The sequence below is a fragment of the Phaenicophaeus curvirostris genome, chromosome 30 (genome assembly GCF_032191515.1).
Source record: "Phaenicophaeus curvirostris isolate KB17595 chromosome 30, BPBGC_Pcur_1.0, whole genome shotgun sequence".
NCBI classification, from domain to species: Eukaryota; Metazoa; Chordata; class Aves; order Cuculiformes; family Cuculidae; genus Phaenicophaeus; species Phaenicophaeus curvirostris.
In genome coordinates this window covers 1,887,321-1,905,608 of record NC_091421.1, presented here as the reverse complement: position 1 = coordinate 1,905,608, position 18,288 = coordinate 1,887,321, and positions in this window count along the sequence as shown.

Below are 18,288 nucleotides of genomic sequence, written 5' to 3'. Positions count from 1 at the left end.
CGTTGCCTTGCTTTACGTTGCCTTGCTTTACGTTGATTTACGTTGCCATGCTTTACGTTGCCTTTCGTTGCCTTACTTTACATTGCTTTGCTTTACGTTGCTTTACGTTGCCTTTCTTTACGTTGCCTTACGTTGCCTTGCTTTACGTTGCCTTGCTTTACGTTGCCTTGTCTTGCCTTGCTTTACTTTGCCTTATGTTGCCTTGCTTTTCGTTGCCTTGATTTACCTTTCTTTACGTTGCTTTACGATGCCTTGCTTTACGTTGCCTTGCCTTGCCTTGCTTTACGTTGCCTTGCCTTGCCTTGCTTTACGTTGCTTTATGTTGCCTTGCTTTACGTTGCTTTATGTTGCCTTGCTTTACGTTGCCTTTCTTTACGTTGCTTTACGTTGCCTTGCTTTACGTTGCCTTGCTTTATGTTGCCTTGCCTTGCCATGCTTTACGTTGTTTTACGTTGCCTTGCTTTACGTTGATTTACGTTGCCTTGCTTTACGTTGCTTTATGTTGTCTTGCTTTACGTTGCCTTACTTTGCATTGATTTACGTTTTTTTACGTTGCCTTGCTTTACGTTGCCTTGCTTTACGTTGTCTTGCTTTACTTTGCCTTGCATTGCCTTGCTTTACGTTTCCTTGCTTTACGTTGCCTTGCTTTACGTTGCTTTACGTTCCCTTACTTTAAGTTGCCTTGCTTTACCTTGCTTTACGTTTCTTTACGATGCCTTGCTTACGTTGCTTTACGTTGCCTTGATTTACGATGCCTTCCTTTCCGTGCCTTGCCTTGCCTTGCTTTACGTTGCCTTGCCTTGCTTTAAGTTGCCTTGCCTTGCCTTGCTTTACGTTCTTTTACGTTGCCTTGCTTTATGTTGCTTTACATTGCCTTGCTTTACGTTGCCTTCCTTTACGTTGCCTTGCCTTGCCTTGCTTTACGTTATTTTACTTTGCCTTGCTTTACGTTGCCTTGCCTTGCCTGGCTTTACTTTGCTTTACGTTGCCTTGCTTTACGTTGCCTTGCTTTACGTTACTGTAAGTTGCCTTGCTTTACCTTGCCTTGCTTTAATTTGCCTTACGTTGCCTTGCTTTACGTTGCCTTGCTTTACGTTGATTTACGTTGCCATGCTTTACGTTGCCTTTCATTGCCTTACTTTACATTGCCTTGCGTTACGTTGCTTTACGTTGCCTTTCTTTACGTTGCCTTACGTTGCCTTGCTTTACGTTGCCTTGCTTTACGTTGCCTTGCCTTGCCTTGCTTTACTTTGCCTTATGTTGCCTTGCTTTTCGTTGCCTTGATTTACCTTTCTTTACGTTGCTTTACGATGCCTTGCTTTACGTTGCCTTGCCTTGCCTTGCTTTACCTTGCCTAGCCTTGCCTTGCTTTACGTTGCTTTACGTTGCCTTGCTTTACGTTGCTTTATGTTGCCTTGCTTTACGTTGCCTTGCTTTACGTTGCTTTACGTTGCCTTGCTTTACGTTGCCTTGCTTTATGTTGCCTTGCCTTGCCATGCTTTACGTTGTTTTACGTTGCCTTGCTTTACGTTGATTTACGTTGCATTGCTTTACGTTGCTTTACGTTGTCTTGCTTTACGTTGCCTTACTTTGCATTGATTTACGTTTTTTTACGTTGCCTTGCTTTACGTTGCCTTGCCTTGCCTTGCTTTACGTTGCTTTACGTTGCCTTGCTTTACGTTGCTTTATATTGCCTTGCTTTACGTTGCCTTTCCTTGCCTTGCTTTACGTTTCTTTCCGTTGCCTTGCTTTACTTTGCCTTGCCTTGCCCTGCTTTACGTTTCTTAACATTGCCTCGCTTTAGGTTGCTTTACGTTGCCTTGTTTTACGTTGCTTTAAGATGCCTTGCTTTACGTTGCCTTGCCTTGCCTTGCTTTACGTTGCTTTTCGTTGCCTTGCTTTATGTTGCCTTGCCTTGCCTTGCTTTACGTTGCCTTGCCTTGCCTTGCTTTACGTTGCTTTACGTTGCCTTGCTTTACGTTGCCTTGCTTTACGTTGCTTTACGTTGCCTTGCTTTACGTTGCCTTGCTTTATGTTGCCTTGCCTTGCCTTGCTTTACGTTGCCTTACGTTGCATTGATTTATGTTGCTTTACGTTGCCTTCCTTTATGTTGCATTGCCTTGCCTTGCTTTACGTTGCTTTACGTTGCCTTGCTTTACGTTGCTTTACGTTGCCTTGCTTTACGTTGCCTTACGTTGCCTTGCTTTACGTTGCCTTGCTTTACGTTGCCCTTCCTTGCTTAACCTTGCCTTGCTTTACGTTACCTTGCCTTGCCTTGCTTTTCGTTGCCTTGCTTACATTGTTTTACGTTGATTTACAATGCCTTGCTTTACGTTGCCCTTCCTTGCTTAACCTTGCCTTGCTTTAGGTTGCCTTGCCTTGCCTTGCTTTTCGTTGCCTTGCTTACCTTGTTTTACGTTGATTTACAATGCCTTGTTTTACGTTGCTTGACGTTGCCTTGCTTTACGTTGCCTTGCCTTACCTTGCTTTACGTTGCCTTGCCTTGCTTTACGTTGATTTATGTTGCCTTGCTTTACGTTACTTTACGTTGCCTGGCTTTACGTTGCTTTACGTTGTCTTGCATTACGTTGCCTTGCCTTCCCTTGCTTTATGTTGCTTTACGTTGCCTTGCTTTATGTTGCTTTACGTTGCCTTGCTTTACGTTGCCATGCCTTGCTTTACGTTGTTTTACGTTGCCTTGCCTTGCTTGCTTTACGTTGCTTTAAGTTGCCTTGCTTTACGTCGCTTTACGTTGCTTTACGTTGCCTTGCTCTACGTTGCCTTGACTTGCCTTGCTTTACGTTGCCTTGCCTTGCCTTGCTTTATGTTGCTTTACGTTGCTTGCTTTACGTTGCATTACATTGCCTTGCTTTACGTTGACTTGCCTTGCCTTCCTTTACGTTGCTTTACCTTGTCTTACTTAAGTTGCTTTACGTTGCCTATCGTTTCCTTGCCTTGCTTTATGTTGCTTTAAGTAGCCTTGCTTTACGTTGCCTTGCTATACGTTCCCTTGCTTTACGTTGCTTTACGTTGCCTTACGTTGCCTTGCTTTAATTTGCCTTGCTTTACGTTGCTTTACGTTGCCTTGCTTTACGTTGCCTTGCTTTACGTTGCTTTACGTTGCCTTGCTTTACGTTGCCTTGCTTTACATTGCTTTACGTTGCCTTACGTTGCCTTGCTTTACGTTATTTTAAGTTGCCTTGCTTTACCTTGCCTTGCTTTACTTTGCCTTGCTTTACTTTGCCATACGTTGCCTTGCTTTACGTTGCCTTGCTTTACGTTGCTTTACGTTGCCTTGCTTTACGTTGCTTTACGTTGCCTTGCTTTATGTTGCCTTGCTTAACGTTGCCTTGCTTTACGTTCCCTTGACTTACGTTGCTTTACGTTGCCTTGCTTTACGTTGCCTTACGTTGCCTTACTTTACGTTGCCTTGCTTTACGTTGCTTTACGTTGCCTTGCTTTACGTTGCCTTACGTTACCTTGCTTTACGTTGCCTTGCTTTACTTTGCTTTACGTTGCCTTGCTTTATGTTGCCTTGCTTTACGTTGCTTTACGTTGCCTTGCTTTACGTTGCCTTGCTTTACGTTGCTTTACGTTGCCTTGCTTTACGTTGCCTTGCTTTATGTTGCCTTACTTTACGTTGCCTTGCTTTACGTTGCCTTACGTTGCCTTGCTTTACGTTTCCTTGCTTTACGTTGCTTTACGTTGCCTTGCTTTACGTTGCCTTGCTTTACGTTGCTTTATGTTGCCTTGCTTTACGTTGCTTTACGTTGTCTTGCTTTACGTTGCCTTGCTTTACGTTGCTTTACGTTGCCTTGCTTTACGTTGCCTTGCCTTGCTTTACGTTGCTTTACTTTGCCTTGCTTTACGTTGATTTACGTTGCCTTCCTTTACATTGCTTTACGTTGCCTTACTTTACGGTGCCTTGTTTTACGTTGCTTTACGTTCCTTTACATTGCCTTGCTTTACGTTGCCTTGCTTTACTTAGCTTTACGTTGCCTTACGTTGCCTTGCTTTACATTGCCTTACTTTACTTTGCTTTACGTTGCCTTGCTTTACGTTGCTTTACGTTGCCTTGCTTTACATTGCCTTGCCTTACGTTGCTTTACGTTGCCTTGCTTTACGTTGCCTTGCTTTACGTTGTTTTACGTTACCTTGCTTTAAGTTGCTTTTTGTTGCCTTACTTTACGTTGCCTTGCTTTACGTTATTTAAGTTGCCTTGCTTTACGTTGCCTTGCTTTACTTTGCCTTACGTTGCCTTGATTTACGTTGCCTTGCTTTACGTTGCCTTGCCTTGCTTTACGTTGCCTTGCTTTACGTTGCCTTGCCTTGCTTTACGTTGCCTTGCCTTGCCTTGCTTTACGTTGTTTTACGTTGCCTTGCTTTACGTTGCCTTGCTTTACGTTGCTTTACGTTGTCTTGCTTTACGTTGCCTTGCCTTCCCTTGCTTTATGTTGCTTTACGTTGCCTTGCTTTATGTTGCTTTACGTTGCCTTGCTTTAAGTTGCCTTGCCTTGCTTTACGTTGTTTTACGTTGCCTTGCCTTGCTTGCTTTACGTTGCTTTAAGTTGCCTTGCTTTACGTCGCTTTACGTTGCTTTACGTTGCCTTGCTCTACGTTGCCTTGACTTGCCTTGCTTTACGTTGCCTTGCTTTACGTTATTTAAGTTGCCTTGCTTTACGTTGCCTTGCTTTACTTTGCCTTACGTTGCCTTGATTTACGTTGCCTTGCTTTACGTTGCCTTGCCTTGCTTTACGTTGCCTTGCTTTACGTTGCCTTGCCTTGGCTTGCTTTACGTTGCCTTGCTTTTCGTTGCCATGATTTACCTTGATTTACGTTGCTTTACGATGCCTTGCTTTACGTTGCTTTACGTTGCCTTGCTTTATGTTGCCTTGCCTTGCTTTACGTTGCCTTGCCTTGCCTTGCTTTACGTTGTTTTACGTTGCCTTGCTTTACGTTGCCTTGCTTTACATTGTTTACGTTGACTTCCTTTACGTTGCCTTGCTTTACGTTGCTTTACGTTGCCTTTCTTTACGTTGCCTTCCTTTATGTTGCCTTACCTTGCATTCCTTTACGTTGTTTTACGTTGCCTTGCTTTACGTTGCTTTACGTTGCCTTGCTTTACGCTGCTTTACGTTGTCTTGCTTTACGTTGCCTTACGTTGCATTGATTTACTTTGCTTTACGTTGCCTTGCTTTACGTTGCCTTGCCTTGCCTTGCTTTACGTTGCTTTACGTTGCCTTGCTTTACATTGCTTTATGTTGCCTTGCTTTACGTTGCCTTTCCTTGCCTTGCTTTAGGTTGCTTTCCGTTGCCTTGCTTTACGTTGCCTTGCCTTGCTTTACGTTTCTTTACGTTGCCTGGCTTTACGTTGCTTTAAGTTGCCTTGCTTTACGTTGCTTTACGTTCACTTATGTTGCCTTGCCTTGCTCTACGTTGCTTTTTGTTGCCTTCCTTTACGTTGCTTTACGTTGCCTTGCTTTACGATGCTTTAATTTGCCTTCATTTACGTTGACGTGCTTTATGTTGCCTTGCTTTAAGTTGCCTTGCTTTACGTTGCTTTACATTGTCTTGCTTTACGTTGCCTTGCTTTACATTGCTTTACGTAGTCTTGCTTTACGTTGCCTTGCCTTGCATTGATTTACATTGCTTTACGTTGCCTTGCTTTACGTTGCCATTGTTTTACGTTGCCTTACCTTGCCTTGCTTTAAGTTGCTTTTCGTTGCCTTGCTTTACGTTGCTTTATGTTGCCTTGCTTTACGTTGCCTTGCCTAGCCTTGCTTTACGTTGCTTTAAGTTGCCTCGCTTTACGTTGCTTTACGTTGCCTCGATTTACGTTGGTTTACGTTGCCTTCCTTTACGTTGCCTTACTTTACTTTGCCTTGCCTTTCCTTGCTTTAAGTTGCTGTACGTTGCCTTGCCTTACGTTGCTTTACGTTGCATTGCTTTTCCTTGCCTTACTTTAGGTTGCCTTGCCTTACGTTGCTTTAAGTTGCCTTGCTTTACATTGCTTTACGTTCCCTTACATTGCCTTGCTTTAAGTTGCCTTGCTTTACGTTGCTTTACGTTGCCTTGCTTTACTTTGCCTTACGTTGCCTTGCTTATACGTTGCCTTGCTTTACGTTTCCTTACTTTACGTTGTCTTGCTTTACGTTACTTTAATTTGCCTTGCTTTACGTTGCCTTCCTTTACTTTGCCTTATGTTGCCTTGCTTTTCGTTGCCTTGATTTACCTTGCTTTACGTTGCTTTACGATGCCTTGCTTTACATTGCTTTACGTTGCCTTGCTTTATGTTGCCTTGCCTTGCCTTGCTTTACGTTGCCTTGCCTTGCCTTGGTTTACGTTGCTTTACGTTGCCTTGCTTTACGTTGCCTTGCTTTACGTTGCTTTACGTTGCCTTGCTTTATGTTGCCTTGCTTTATGTTGCTTTACGTTGTCTTGCTTTACGTTGTCTTTCTTTACATTGCCTTGCTTTATGTTGTCTTGCCTTGCCTTGCTTTACGTTGTTTTACGTTGCCTTGCTTTACGTTGATTTACGTTGCCTTGCTTTACGTTGCTTTACGTTGTCTTGCTTTACGTTGCCTTACTTTGCATTGATTTATGTTGCTTTACGTTGCCTTGCTTTACGTTGCCTTGCCATGCCTTGCTTTACGTTGCTTTACGTTGCCTTGCTTTACGTTGCTTTACGTTGCCTTGCTTTACGTTGCCTTTCCTTGCCTTGCTTTACGTTGCCTTTCCTTGCCTTGCTTTACGTTTCTTTACGTTGCCTTGCTTTACGTTGCCTTGCCTTGCCTTGCTTTACGTTGCTTTACGTTTCCTTGCTTTACGTTCCTTTACTGTGCCTTGCTTTACGTTGCCTTACTTTAGGTTGCCTTGCTTTACGTTGCTTTAAGTTGCCTTGCTTTACGATGCTTTATGTTGCCGTGATTTACGTTGCCTTGCTTTACGTTGCCTTGCTTTACTATGCTTTACGTTGCCTTACTTTACGTTGCCTTACGTTGCCTTGCCTTGCTTTACGTTGCCTTAAGTTGCCTTGCTTTACGCTGCTTTACGTTGCCTTGCTTTACATTGCATTGCTTTACGTTGCCTTGCTTTACGTTGCCTTGCTTTACATTGCTTTACGTTGCCTTACGTTGCCTTGCTTTAAGTTGCCTTGCTTTACGTTGCTTTACGGTGCCTTGCTTTACGTTGCCTTGACTTACGTTGCATTACGTTGCCTGGCTTTACGTTGCCTTGCTTTACGTTGCCTTACGTTGCCTTGCTTTACGTTGCCTTGCTTTAGGTTGCTTTACGTTGCCTTTCTTTACGTTGCCTTGCTTTACGTTGCTTTACGTTGCCTTGCTTTACGTTTCCTTACGTTGTCTTACTTTACGTTGCCTTGCTTTACGTTGCTTTACGTTGCCTTGCTTTACGTTGCCTTGCTTTACTTTGCTTTACGTTGCCTTGCTTTACTTTGCCTTACGTTGCCTTGCTTTACGTTGCCTTGCTTTACGTTGTCTTGCTTTACTTTGCCTTGCATTGCCTTGCTTTACGTTGCCTTGCTTTACGTTGCTTTACGTTGCCTTGCTTTACGTTGCCTTGCTTTATGTTTCCTTGCCTTACCTTGCTTTACGTTGCCTTACGTTGCATTGTTTTATGTTGCTTTACGTTGCCTTGCTTTACGTTGCCTTGCCTTGCCTTGCTTTACGTTGCTTTACGTTGCCTTGCTTTACGTTGCTTTACGTTGCCTTGCTTTACGTTGCCTTTCCTTGCCTTGCTTTACGTTGCTTTCCGTTGCCTTGCTTTACGTTGCCTTGCCTTGCTTTACGTTTCTTTACATTGCCTCGCTTTACGTTGCTTTACGTTGCCTTGCTTTACGTTGCTTTACGTTCACTTATGTTGCCTTGCCTTGCTCTACGTTGCTTTTTTTGCCTTGCTTTACGTTGCTTTAAGTTGCCTTGCTTTACGTTGCCTTACGTTGCCTTGCTTTACGATGCCTTGCTTTACGTTGCCCTTCCTTGCTTAACCTTGCCTTGCTTTTCGTTGCCTTGCTTACCTTGCTTTACGTTGCTTTACAATGCCTTGCTTTACGTTGCTTGACGTTGCCTTGCTTTACGTTGCCTTGCCTTACCTTGCTTTACGTTTCCTTGCCTTGCTTTACGTTGATTTATGTTGCCTTGCTTTACGTTACTTTACGTTGCCTTGCTTTACGTTACCTTGTCTTGCCTTGCTTTACGTTGCTTTAAGTTGCCTTGCTTTACGTTGCTTTACGTTGCCTTGCTTTACGTTACCTTGCCTTGCCTTGCTTTAAGTTGCTTTACGTTGCCTTGCTTTACGTTGTTTACGTTGACATTTTTTTACGTTGCCTTGCCTTGCCTTGCTTTACGTCGCTTTACGTTGCCTTGCTTTACATTGCTTTATGTTCCCTTGATTAACGTTTCCTTTCCTTTCCTTGCCTTACGTTGCTTTACGTTGCCTTGCTTTACCTTGCTTTACGTTGCCTCGCTTTACGTTGCTTTACGTTGCCTTGCTTTACGTTGCTTTACGTTGCCTTGCTTTACGTTGCCTTGCCTTTCCTTGCTTTAAGTTTCTGTACGTTGCCTTGCCTTACGTTGCTTTACGTTGCCTTGCTTTACCTTGCCTTACTTTACGTTGCCTTGCTTTACGTTGCTTTATGTTGCCTTGCTTTACTATGCTTTACGTTGCCTTACTTTACGTTGCCTTACGTTGCCTTGCCTTGCTTTACGTTGCCTTAAGTTGCCTTGCTTTACGCTGCTTTACGTTGCCTTGCTTTACGTTGCATTGCTTTACGTTGCCTTGCTTTACGTTGCCTTGCTTTACATTGCTTTACGTTGCCTTACGTTGCCTTGCTTTAAGTTGCCTTGCTTTACGTTGCTTTACGGTGCCTTGCTTTACATTGCCTTGACTTACGTTGCTTTACGTTGCCTGGCTTTACGTTGCCTTGCTTTACGTTGCCTTACGTTGCCTTGCTTTACGTTGCCTTGCTTTAGGTTGCTTTACGTTGCCTTACTTTACGTTGCCTTGCTTTACGTTGCTTTACGTTGCCTTGCTTTACGTTGCCTTACATTGCCTTACTTTACGTTGCCTTGCTTTACGTTGCTTTACGTTGCCTTGCTTTACGTTGCCTTGCTTTACTTTGCTTTACGTTGCCTTGCTTTACTTTGCCTTACGTTGCCTTGCTTTACGTTGCCTTGCTTTACGTTGTCTTGCTTTACTTTGCCTTGCATTGCCTTGCTTTACGTTGCCTTGCTTTACGTTGCTTTACGTTCCCTTACTTTAAGTTGCCTTGCTTTACCTTGCTTTACGTTTCTTTATGATGCCTTGCTTTACGTTGCTTTACGTTGCATAGATTTACGATGCCTTCCTTTCCGTGCCTTGCCTTGCCTTGCTTTACGTTGCCTTGCCTTGCTTTACGTTGCCTTTCCTTGCCTTGCTTTACGTTCTTTTACGTTGCCTTGCTTTATGTTGCTTTACATTGCCTTGCTTTACGTTGCCTTGCCTTGCCTGGCTTTACTTTGCTTTACGTTGCCTTGCTTTACGTTGCCTTGCTTTACGTTACTTTAAGTTGCCTTGCTTTATCTTGCCTTGCTTTAATTTGACTAACGTTGCCTTGCTTTACGTTGCCTTGCTTTACGTTGATTTACGTTGCCATGCTTTACGTTGCCTTACGTTGCCTTACTTTACGTTGCCTTGCTTTACGTTGCTTTACGTTGCCTTTCTTTACGTTGCCTTACGTTGCCTTGCTTTACGTTGCCTTGCTTTACTTTGCTTTACGTTGCCTTGCTTTATGTTGCCTTGGTTTACGTTGCTTTACGTTGCCTTGCTTTACGTTGCCTTGCATTACGTTGCTTTACGTTGCCTTACTTTACGTTGCCTTGCTTTACGTTTCCTTACTTTACGTTGCTTTACGTTGCCTTACATTACGTTGCATTGCTTTACGTTGCCTTACGTTGCCTTGCTTTACGTTTCCTTGCTTTACGTTGCTTTACGTTGCCTTGCTTTACGTTGCCTTGCTTTACGTTGCTTTACATTGCCTTGCTTTATTTTGCCTAGCTTTACGTTGCTTTACGTTGTCTTGCTTTACGTTACCTTACTTTATGTTGCCTTGCTTTACTTTGCCTTACTTTACGTTGCTTTACGTTGCCTTGCCTTGCCTTACTTTACGTTCCTTTACGTTGCCTTGCTTTACGTTGCCTTGCTTTACGTTGCCTTGCTTTACATTGCTTTACGTTGCCTTACGTTGCCTTGCTTTAAGTTGCCTTGCTTTACGTTGCTTTACGTTGCCTTGCTTTACGTTTCTTTATGTTACCTTGCTTTAAGTTGCTTTACGTTGCCTTGCTTTACGTTGCTTTACGTTGCCTTGCTTTACATTGCTTTAAGTTGCCATTGTTTTACGTTGCCTTGCCTTTCCTTGCTTTAAGTTGCTTTACGTTGCCTTGCCTTACGTTGATTTAAGTTGCCTTGCTTTACCTTGCCTTACTTTAGGTTGCCTTGCTTTACGTTGCTTTACGTTTCCTTGCTTTACGTTGCTTTACGTTGCCTTACTTTACGTTGCCTTACGTTGCCTTGCCTTGCTTTACGTTGCTTTACGTTGCCTTGCTTTACGTTGCTTTATGTTGCCTTGCTTTACGTTGCTTTAAGATGCCTTGCTTTACGTTGCCTTGCCTTGCCTTGCTTTACGTTTCTTTCCGTTGCCTTGCTATACTTTGCCTTGCCTTGCCTTGCTTTACTTTTCTTTACGTTGCCTCGATTTAGGTTGCTTTACGTTGCCTTGCTTTACGTTGCTTTAAGATGCCTTGCTTTATGTTGCCTTGCCTTGCCTTGCTTTACGTTGCTTTACATTGCCTTGCTATACGTTCCTTTACATTGCCTTGCTTTACGTTGCCTTACTTTAGGTTGCCTTGCTTTACGTTGCTTTACGTTGCCTTGCTTTACGATGCTTTACGTTGCCTTGATTTACGTTGCCTTGCTTTACGTTGCCTTGCTTTACCTTGCTTTACGTTCCCTTATGTTGCCTTGCCTTGCTCTACGTTGCTTTTTGTTGCCTTGCTTTACGTTGATTTACGTTGCCTTGAGTTACGTTGCCTTGCTTTACGTTGCCTTGCTTTAAGTTGCCTTGCCTTGCCTTGCTTTACGTTATTTTACTTTGCCTTGACTTACGTTGCCTTGCCTTGCCTGGCTTTACGTTGCTTTACGTTGCCTTGCTTTACGTTGCTTTACGTTGCCTTGCTTTACGTTGCCTTGCTTTACGTTGCCTTGCCTTGCCTTGCTTTCCGTTGCTTTAAGTTGCCTTGCTTTACGTTGCTTTACGTTGCCTTGCTTTACGTTGCCTTGCCTTGCCTTGCTTTACGTGTCTTTACATTGCCTTGCTTTATGTTAACTCGCCTTGCCTTGCTTTACGTTGCTTTAAGTTGCCTTGCTTTACGTTGCTTTATGTTGCCTTGCTTTACGTTGCTTTACGTTGCCTTTACTTTTCGTTGCCTTACGTTGCCTTGCCTTGCTTTACGTTGCTTTACGTTGCCTTGCTTTACGTTGCTTTATGTTGCCTTGCTTTACGTTGCCTTGCTTTAAGTTGCCTAGCTTTACGTTGCTTTGCTTTACATTGCTTTACGTTGCCTTACGTTGCCTTCCTTTAAGTTGCCTTGCTTTACGTTGCTTTACGTTGCCTTGCTTTACGTTGCCTTGCTTTACGTTGCTTTACGTTGCCTGGCTTTTCGTTGCCTTACTTTACGTTGCTTTCTGTTGCCTTACGTTGCCTTGCTTTACGTTGCTTTACGTTGCCTTGCTTTATATTGCCTTGCTTTACTTTGCCTTACGTTGCCTTGCTTTACGTTGCCTTGCTTTACGTTGCCTTACGTTGCCTTGCTTTACGTTGCCTTGCTTTACGTTGCCTTGCTTTACATTGCCTTGCCTTGCTTTACGTTGCCTTGCTTTACGTTGCTTTACGTTGCCTTGCTTTACGTTGCCTTGCTTTTCGTTGCCTTGATTTACCTTGCTTTACGTCACTTTACGATGCCTTGCTTTACGTTGCTTTACGTTGCCTTGATTTACGTTGCCTTGGCTTGCCTTGCTTTACGTTGCCTTGCCTTGCCTTGCTTTACATTCCTTTACCTTGCCTTGCTTTACGTTGCTTTACGTTGCCTTGCTTTACGTTGCCTTGCCTTGCTTTACGTTGCTTTACTTTTCCTTGCTTTACGTTTATTTCCGTTGCCTTCCTTTACATTGCTTTACGTTGCCTTACTTTACGTTGCCTTGTTTTACGTTGCTTTTCGTTGCTTTACGTTGCCTTGCTTTACGTTGCCTTGCTTTACGTTGCTTTAAGTTTCCTTGCTTTACGTTGCCTTGCCTTACGTTGCTTTACGTTGCCTTGCTTTACGTTGCCTTCCTTTACGTTGCCTTGCTTTACTTTGCTTTACGTTGCCTTGCTTTACGTTGCCTTGCTTTAAGTTGCTTTACGTTGCCTTGCTTTAAGTTGCTTTACGTTGCCTTACTTTACGTTGCCTTGCCTTGGCTTGCTTTACGTTGCCTTGCTTTTCGTTGCCTTGATTTACCTTGATTTACGTTGCTTTACGATGCCTTGCTTTACGTTGCTTTACGTTGCCTTGCTTTATGTAGCCTTGCCTTGCCTTGCTTTACGTTGCCTTGCCTTGCCTCGCTTTAAGTTGCTTTAAGTTTTCTTGCTTTACGTTGCCTTGCTTTACGTTGCTTTACGTTGCCTTCCTTTACATTGCCTTGCCTACGTTGCTTTACGTTGCCTTGCTTTACGTTGCTTTACGTTGCCTTGCTTTACGTTGCTTTACGTTGCCTTGCTTTACGTTGCCTTACGTTGCCTTGCTTTACGTTGCCTTGCTTTACGTTGCCCTTCCTTGCTTAACCTTGCCTTGCTTTACGTTACCTTGCCTTGCCTTGCTTTTCGTTGCCTTGCTTACCTTGTTTTACGTTGATTTACAATGCCTTGCTTTACGTTGCCCTTCCTTGCTTAACCTTGCCTTGCTTTACGTTGCCTTGCCTTGCCTTGCTTTTCGTTGCCTTGCTTACCTTGTTTTACGTTGATTTACAATGCCTTGTTTTACGTTGCTTGACGTTGCCTTGCTTTACGTTTCCTTGCCTTACCTTGCTTTACGTTGCCTTGCCTTGCTTTACGTTGATTTATGTTGCCTTGCTTTACGTTACTTTACGTTGTCTGGCTTTACGTTGCTTTACGTTGTCTTGCTTTACGTTGCCTTGCCTTCCCTTTCTTTATGTTGCTTTACGTTGCCTTGCTTTACGTTGCCTTGCTTTACGTTGCTTTACGTTGCCTTGCTTTACGTTGCCTTACGTTGCCTTACTTTACGTTACCTTGCTTTACGTTGCCTTACGTTGCCTTGCTTTACGTTGCCTTACGTTGCCTTGCTTTACGTTGCCTTGCTTTACTTTGCTTTACGTTGCCTTGCTTTATGTTGCCTTGCTTTACGTTGCTTTATGTTGCCTTGCTTTACGTTGCCTTGCTTTACGTTGCTTTACGTTGCCTTACGTTGCCTTGCGTTACGTTGCCTTGCGTTACGTTGCCTTGCTTTACGTTGCTTTACGTTGACTTGCTTTACTTTGCCTTTTCTTGCCTTTCTTTACGTTGCCTTGCTTTACGTTGCCTTGCCTTGCTTTACGTTGCCTTGCCAGGGCTTTCTTTACGTTCCCTTGATTTCCCTTGCTTTACGTTGCTTTACGATGCCTTGCTTTACGTTGCTTTACGTTGCCTTGCTTTAAGTTGTCTTGCTTTACGTTGCTTTACGTTGCCTTGCTTTACGTTGCCTTGCTTTACGTTGCCTTACTTTACGTTGCTTTACGTTACCTTACTTTACGTTGCCTTGCTTTACGTTGCCTTACGGTGCCTTGCTTTACGTTGCCTTGCTTTACGTTGCCTTACTTTACGTTGCTTTACATTGCCTTACTTAACATTGCCTTGCTTTACGTTGCCTTGCTTTACGTTGCTTTATGTTGCCTTGCTTTATGTTGCCTTGCTTTACGTTGCTTTATGTTGTCTTGCTTTACGTTGCCTTACTTTATGTTGCTTTACGTTGCCTTACTTTACGTTGCCTTGCTTTACGTTGCCTTGCTTTACGTTGCCTTGCGTTACGTTTCTTTACGTAGCCTTGCTTTACGTTGCCTTGCTTTACGTTGCCTTGCTTTATGTTGCTTTACGTTGCCTTACGTTGCCTTGCTTTACGTTGCCTTGCTTTACGTTGCTTTACGTTGCCTTGCTTTACGTTGCTTTACGTTGCCTTGCTTTACGTTGCTTTACGTTGCCTTGCTTTAACTTACCTTGCCTTGCCTTGCTTTAAGTTGCTTTACACTGCCTTGCTTTATGTTGCTTTACGTTGTCTTGCTTTACGTTGCCTTGCCTTGCCTTGATTTACGTTGCTTTACGTTGCCTTGCATTACGTTGCTTTAAGTTGCCATTGTTTTAAGTTGCCTTGCCTTGCCTTGCTTTACGTTGCTTTTCGTTGCCTTGCTTTACTTTGCTTTATGTTGCCTTGCTTTACGTTGCCTTGCTTTACGTTGCCTTACGTTGCCTTAATTTACGTTGCCTTGCTTTACGTTGCTTTACGTTGCCTTGCTTTACGTTGCCTTACGTTGCCTTGCTTTACGTTGCCTTGCTTTACTTTGCTTTACGTTGCCTTGCTTTATGTTGCCTTGCTTTACGTTGTTTTACGTTGCCTTGCATTACGTTGCTTTACGTTGCCTTACGTTGCCTTGCGTTACGTTGCCTTGCTTTACGTTGCTTTACGTTGACTTGCTGTACGTTCTCTTGCTTTACTTTGCATTACGTTGCCTTGCTTTACTTTGCCTTGCTTTACTTTGCCTTGTCTTGCCTTGCTTTACGTTGCCTTGCTTTACGTTGCCTTGCCTTGCTTTACGTTGCCTTGCCTTGGCTTTCTTTACGTTGCCTTGATTTCCCTTGCTTTACGTTGCTTTACGATGCCTTGCTTTACGTTGCTTTACGTTGCCTTGCTTTACGTTGTCTTGCTTTACGTTGCTTTACGTTGCCTTGCTTTAAGTTGCCTTGCTTTACGTTGCCTTACGTTGCCTTACTTTACGTTGCCTTGCTTTACGTTGCCTTACGTTGCCTTGCTTTACGTTTCCTTGATTTAGGTTGCTTTACGTTGCCTTGCTTTACGTTGCCTTGCTTTACGTTGTTTTACGTTGCCTTGCTTTAAGTTGCTTTACGTTGTCTTGCTTTACGTTGCCTTACTTTATGTTGCTTTACGTTGCCTTACTTTACATTGCCTTGCTTTACGTTGCCTTGCTTTACGTTGCTTTATGTTGCCTTGCTTTATGTTGCCTTGCTTTACGTTGCTTTACGATGCCTTGCTTTACGTTGCTTTACGTTGCCTTGCTTTACGATGCCTTGCTTTCTGTGCCTTGCCTTGCCTTGCTTTACGTTGCCTTGCCTTGCTTTACGTTGCTTTACGTTGCCTTGCTTTACGTTTCTTTACGTTGCCTTGCTTTACGTTGATTTACGTTGCCTTGCTTTTACGTTGCCTTGCCTTGCCTTGCTTTCCGTTCCCTTACGTTGCCTTTCTTTATGTTGCTTTACGTTGCCTTGCTTTACGTTACCTTGCTTTAAGTTGCCTTGCCTTGCCTTGCTTTACGTTATTTTACTTTGCCTTGCTTTACATTGCCTTGCCTTGCCTGTCTTTACTTTGCTTTACGTTGCCTTGCTTTACGTTGCCTTGCTTTACGTTACTTTAAGTTGCCTTGCTTTACCTTGCCTTGCTTTACTTTGCCTTACGTTGCCTTGCTTTACATTGCCTTGCTTTACGTTGCTTTACGTTGCCTTGCTTTACGTTGCCTTGCTTTACGTTGCCTTACGTTGCCTTGCTTTACGTTGCCTTGCTTTACGTTGCTTTACGTTGCCTTGCTTTACGTTGCCTTGCTTTACGTTGCCTTACGTCGCCTTACTTTACGTTGACTTGCTTTACGTTGCTTTACGTTGCCTTGCTTTACGTTGCCTTACGTTGCCTTGCTTTACGTTGCCCTGCTTTACTTTGCTTTACGTTGCCTTGCTTTATGTTGCCTTCCTTTACGTTGCTTTACGTTGCCTTGCTTTACGTTGCCTTGCTTTACGTTGCTTTAAGTTGCCTTACGTTGCCTTGCGTTACGTTGCCTTGCTTTACGTTGCTTTACGTTGACTTGCTTTACGTTGTCTTGCTTTACTTTGCATTACGTTGCCTTGCTTTACTTTGCCTTGCTTTACTTTGCCTTGTCTTGCGTTTCTTTACGTTGCCTTGCTTTACGTTGCCTTGCCTTGCTTTACGTTGCCTTGCCTTGGCTTTCTTTACGTTGCCTTGATTTCCCTTGCTTTACGTTGCTTTACGATGCCTTGCTTTACGTTGCTTTACGTTGCCTTGCTTTACGTTGTCTTGCTTTACGTTGCTTTACGTTGCCTTGCTTTACGTTGCCTTGCTTTACGTTGCCTTACTTTACGTTGCTTTACGTTGCCTTACTTTACGTTGCCTTGCTTTACGTTGCCTTACGTTGCCTTGCTTTACGTTATCTTGCTTTAAGTTGCTTTACGTTGCCTTGGTTTACGTTGCTTTACGTTGCCTTGCTTTATGTTGCCTTGCTTTACATTGCTTTACGTTGTCTTGCTTTACGTTGCCTTACTTTATTTTGCTTTACGTTGCCTTACTTTACATAGCCTTGATTTACGTTGCCTTACTTTACGTTGCTTTACGTTGCCTTGCCTTGCCTTGCCTTACTTTACGTTGCTTTACGTTGCCTTGCTTTACGTTGCCTTGCTTTACGTTGCTTTACGTTGCCTTGCTTTACGTTGCCTTGCTTTACGTTGCTTTACGTTGCCTTACGTTGCCTTGCTTTACGTTGCCTTGCTTTTCGTTGCTTTATGTTGCCTTGCTTTACGTTGCTTTACGTTGCCTTGCTTTAACTTACCTTGCCTTGCCTTACTTTAAGTTGCTTTACACTGCCTTGCTTTACGTTGCCTTACGTTGTCTTGCTTTACGTTGCCTTGCCTTGCCTTGATTTACGTTGGTTTACGTTGCCTTGCATTACGTTGCTTTAAGTAGCCATTGTTTTACGTTGCCTTGCCTTGCCTTGCTTTACGTTGCTTTTCGTTGCCTTGCTTTACTTTGCTTTATGTTGCCTTGCTTTACGTTGCCTTGCCTTTCCTTGCTTTAATTTGCTGTACGTTGCCTTGCTTTACGTTGCTTTACGTTGCCTTGCTTTACGTTGCCTTGCTTTAAGTTGCCTTGCTTTACGTTGCCTTGCTTTACATTGCTTTACGTTGCCTTACGTTGCCTTGCTTTAAGTTTCCTTGCTTTACGTTGCTTTACGTTGCCTTGCTTTACGTTGCCTTGCTTTACGTTGCTTTAAGTTGTCTTGCTTTACGTTGATTTACGTTGCCTTGCTTTACATTGCCTTGCCTTGTCTTGCTTTCCGATGCTTTACGTTGCCTTGCTTTATGTTCATTTACGTTGCCTTGCTTTACGTTGCCTTGCCTTGCCTTGCTTAACGTTGCTTTACGTTGCCTTGCTTTACGTTGCTTTATGTTGCCTTGCTTTACGTTACCTTGCCTTGCCTTGCTTTAAGTTGCTTTACGTTGCCTTGCTTTACGTTGCTTTACGTTGTCTTGCTTTACGTTGCCTTGCCTTGCATTGATTTACATTGCTTTACGTTGCCTTGCTTTACGTTGCTTTACGTTGCCATTGTTTTACGTTGCCTTACCTTGCCTTGCTTTAAGTTGCTTTTCGTTGCCTTGCTTTACGTTGCTTTATGTTGCCTTGCTTTACGTTGCCTTGCCTAGCCTTGCTTTACCTTGCTTTAAGTTGCCTCGCTTTACGTTGCTTTACGTTCCCTTGATTTACGTTGCTTTACGTTGCCTTCCTTTACGTTGCCTTACTTTACTTTGCCTTGCTTTTCCTTGCTTTAAGTTGCTGTACGTTGCCTTGCCTTACGTTGCTTTACGTTGCATTGCTTTACCTTGCCTTACTTTAGGTTGCCTTGCCTTACGTTGCTTTAAGTTGCCTTGCTTTACATTGCTTTACGTTCCCTTACGTTGCCTTGCTTTAAGTTGCCTTGCTTTACGTTGCTTTACGTTGCCTTGCTTTACTTTGCCTTACGTTGCCTTGCTTATATGTTGCCTTGCTTTACGTTTCCTTACTTTACGTTGTCTTGCTTTACGTTACTTTTATTTACCTTGCTTTACGTTGCCTTGCTTTACTTTGCCTTATGTTGCCTTGCTTTTCGTTGCCTTGATTTACCTTGCTTTACGTTGCTTTACGATGCCTTGCT